This window comes from Hyperolius riggenbachi, unplaced genomic scaffold (genome assembly GCF_040937935.1).
Source record: "Hyperolius riggenbachi isolate aHypRig1 unplaced genomic scaffold, aHypRig1.pri scaffold_293, whole genome shotgun sequence".
Classification (NCBI taxonomy): Eukaryota; Metazoa; Chordata; class Amphibia; order Anura; family Hyperoliidae; genus Hyperolius; species Hyperolius riggenbachi.
The window spans coordinates 13,935-18,381 of record NW_027152504.1 but is presented as its reverse complement, the minus strand read 5'-3'; the positions used below and the strand labels follow the sequence as shown (position 1 = coordinate 18,381).

At 45.2% G+C, this 4,447-nt stretch overlaps 1 pseudogene; it reads right to left on the bottom strand.

Annotated features, from left to right (window-relative positions):
* Positions 1-2,697: 2,697 nt before the first annotated feature.
* LOC137543883 (U2 spliceosomal RNA) lies at positions 2,698-2,898 on the bottom strand (annotated as a pseudogene).
* Positions 2,899-4,447: the final 1,549 nt, after the last annotated feature.

Genomic DNA, 4,447 nt, shown 5'->3' with positions numbered 1-4,447 from the left:
CACACATCCAACAATCCTTCTTTCTAGGTCTCGGTGGAGAATAATGATAGGGAGGTGAAGGAGATCGTCTATTTGATCTTGACCTTGATCTGTAATAAGAGGGGGATCTTTGATGACGGGACTTTGATCTACTTCTTCTATCTTGAGAGGCGCGGTGCTTTGGAGATGACTCATACACTTTTGAAGAAGTTTGAGAGCGAAGCTTTGTTGACTCTTCAGGTCTAGACTCATACTCTTTTGAAGAAGTTTGAGAGCGATGCTTCGTTGTCTCTTTAGGTCTAGAGGGGCTAAAAGGAATACTTATTAGTATTCATTAAGCCAAGACCCTCCTTTTTTTTTTTTTTTTTTTTTTTACAAGTCATACCTGCGAGACTTCTGCTGATCTTTTGTGCACCCCATCTTTTATTAGAGGGAATTTTGGCTGCAAGAAGAGAGAGAGAGAGAAAAAAGAAGAAAAAGTAACAAAAAAAGAACAGTTGAAAATAGTTGAAATTAAACAAAGAAACTGTAGCTCAAAATACCTGAGTCTGCGTAATGTTAGCTAGGAAATATGCTTCCAAACTAGCAGGTTTGCTGTGTCAGACTTGCTGTGCCAGCCGTGCTGACAGGAGCTACCAACGAGCAACCTGTCAGTCTGAAACCGGCCGTTTAAATAGCCCTCGAGGTCCTGAGCATGCTCAGTGTGAGCCGCCCAAAACCAAAATGGCCGCTATAGCAGCCGGAAACAGGGCAAGAGGGCGGATCAGAGAGTTCCGACAAAAGGAACTGTATTCTCGCGCGCGCGCGCGAGAAGATGGCTGCAGGACGCTATCCGCCTCCTACCATCCAGGACGCTCTCTGCTCCCCGGCGGGCTTGCTCCCCGGCGGGGGAGGACGTCCGCCCGACCGAGCACTAAACAACCCACAGCACAATACGCAAAAAGCCGCCAAGGCAGCCAAAAAAATGACCAGGCTTCCACGCTGGGTAGCCATCAACAGGTGAGTCACAACAGAAAAAAAAACGGTGAACAGGCAATAAGAGGGAAACAAAGATTGCAGCGTGCACAAAAAGCTCTGCATTTAGCAGAGAATTAAATAAACAGGCACCAGCCACCTGACCTCTCAGAAGTGCATTTAGCACCCACGGGAGTCTTCCCCAGGGAAAGGGATAAACCCTGGGGGATAGTACCTGAAAAAAGAAAGTGTCCAAGGAAGGGGAGGACAAAAAAAGAAAAGATGGTGGGCCAGTGAACAGGCAGAAAAACTTATAGTTACCGTGTCCAATGGGGTTAGGGGGCGGGGCCATAACCCAGAGTATGCTGCCATGGAAGCACCAGGGAAATAATGATATATGACAGTGCATATAGAGATCAGGATTACCTGTGTTTTAAGGGGTATACATACATGACCCAGGGTAGTGAATGAAGGCAGCCATGAAGTCAGGGTGGAGGGAGGCACACAGGACGCAAACGTATATAAACATATACACAATACGTACCTCCCGCGTAATCTACGCATCAATTTCTTTCTTTTCTTTTGCATCCTATTAGCCTTCTGTGATTGGAATTCTCTGTCCTCTATTTTTAAAATTGCGATGACCCCGATAACCTGTAATATAAACCACTTGAGCTATCGGAAACATGGTCATTACCTTGCACAGCAGTTGTCCTTAAAGTTATAACTGACAGCAACTGATATAGTGGAAAAGGGCCCTAAGGCTTCCAGTTCCGACTAGATCTAGTCAGAACTGGAAGGAATTGAGAAAATAATGAGATTCTCAGAGGAACTGATGGCGAGGAAACGTATTTAATATTAATTTGCAGGTGCATCATCTGTAATTATTTTAAATAATTTTGCTAAAATCAGGTAGCCCATTGGCAAACCCAGGATTTTCAAGGGGGGGATTCCTGGAAGGTCTCCCTCAGCCACGCACAATACAGTATTATAGTATGGTAGTATATCATGCTGGTTACACATAATGCAATTTCTTGTCCAACTGACAGGATCTGACAATTACAGTATTTCTTAAATGTCTGATCTGCTCCCGATCGACAACGGGATCAATCAGGAGCAGTTTGGATACAGATTATTATTATTTTTTTTTTAGCTTTCTTGGCTCCTGTTGCAAGCAACAGGAGTCCCGGGTAAGCAAGGCTATTAGCCCCATGCACGGAAAAAGTGTGAGTGCCCTAAAGCACCCCCACAAAACGTGCACGAGTAGCCACAGGCCCCACAATACAGCAGGGCCCTTCCGGTGTTCCCCGAAGGGAACTTATCCCCCTTTGCCATCGGCGCAGGGGGTACTAAGCATCCTCCGACCCGAGGGTAGGAGGACACTGGCGGCATCCTCCAACACCCGAAGGGCTGGAGGACCCTGGACTGCCCTGTGGTTACCCACAGGGCCTGGCCATGTGGCATCCCACATGGTCGGTGGCTCCCCCGAGAGGGAGCCGGGTGGGAACCGAAGTCCCCTGGGGACAAGTCCCCGGTGCCAGCAAGCTGGCCCCGACCTTGCGGCCGGAGTGATAAAAATTCTGCACTCTCCCTAGTCAAAAGGCCGGGGAGCTGCGTTAGTCAGCAATGCATATGGGCAGTACAGACCAAAGCACCTTACTCCGCCTAGGATCTGCCACATCCTTTCGGGTGCACCTGGAGCGCCACTTCCTGGGGCAGTACGCCTAAGCAAAGCCCTCAGCCCTTCAACTTCGATCATGGTAGATCCATTCTGTCAGCCCCTGAGAATTATGAACCAGGATTGACACCTTTACTGGAGGAGCTGAGGGTAGACCAGGCCCTCTGTTCAACTCGTTCAAGGCGTCCTCCCCGGGAGAGACTAGCCCGGGTTCCCAGTAACATGCCTCCCAAAAACCTCAAGAACAGATACTACACTTGATCTTAGCCAAAAGGCCGAGAAGCGATTTGCTGTTTTGCAAAGAAGAATGGGCAATGATTTCAGTCTCTAGATGTGCAAAGCTGGTAGAGACATACCCTAAAAGACTGGCAACTGTAATTGCAGCAAAAGGTGGTTCTAGAAAGTATTGACTCAGAGGGCCGAATAATTATGCACACCCCACTTGGCAGTTATTTATTTGTAAAAAATGTTTGGAATGATGTATGATTTTTGATCCACTTCTCACATGTACACCACTTTGTATTGGTCTTTCACGTGGAATTCCAATCAAATTGATGCATGTTTGTGGCAGTAATGTGACAAAATGTGGAAAACTTCAAGGGGGCCGAATACTTTTGCGAACCACTGTATTTCCTTTTAATCAATACCAGTTGCCTGGCAGCCCTACTGGTCTATTTCTCTGCAGTAGTATCTGAATAACACCAGAAACAAACATGCAGCTAGTCTTGTCAGATCTGACTCAGAAACAACTGATCTGCTGGACTGCTGCATGCTTGTTCAGGGGCTATGGCTAATAGTATTAGAGGCAGAGGATCAGCAGGGCTGTCAGGCAACTGGTATTGCTTAACCACTTGAGGACCTAGGGCTTTACCCCCCTTAAGGACCGGCCACTTTTTTTCCATTCAGACCACTGCAGCTTTCACGGTTTATTGCTCGCTCATACAACCTACCACCTAAATGAATTTTGGCTCCTTTTCTTGTCACTAATAAAGCTTTCTTTTGATGCTATTTGATTGCTGATGCGATTTTTACTTTTTATTATATTCATCAAAAAAGACATGAATTTTGGCAAAAAAAATGATTTTTTTAACTTTCTGTGCTGACATTTTTCAAATAAAGTAAAATTTCTGTATACATGCAGCGCGAAAAATGTGGACAAACATGTTTGAGTAAAAAAAACCCATTCAGCCTATATTTATTGGTTTGGGTAAAAGTTATAGCGTTTACAAACTATGGTGCAAAAAGTGAATTTTCCCATTTTCCAGCATCTCTGCCTTTTCTGACCACCTGTCATGTTTCATGAGGGGCTAGAATTCCAGGATAGTATAAATACCCCCCAAATGACCCCATTTTGGAAAGAAGACATCCCAAAGTATTCACTGAGAGGCATAGTGAGTTCATAGAAGATATTATTTTTTGTCACAAGTAAGCGGAAAATGACACTTTGTGACAAAAAAAAAAAGGTTTCCATTTCTTCTAACTTGCGACAAAAAAAAATGAAACCTGCCACGGGCTCACTATGCTCCTCTCTGAATACCTTGAAGTGTCTACTTTCCAAAATGGGGTCATTTGTGGGGTGTGTTTACTGTCCTGACATTTTGGGGGGTGCTAAATTGTAAGCACCCTGTAAAGCCTAAAGGTGCTCATTGGACTTTGGGCCCCTTAGCGCAGTTAGGCTGCAAAAAAGTGCCACACATGTGGTATTGCCGTACTCAGGAGAAGTAGTATAATGTGTTTTGGGGTGTATTTTTACACATACCCATGCTGGGTGGGAGAAATATCTCTGTAAATGACAATTGTTTGATTTTTTTTACACACAATTGTCCATTTACAGAG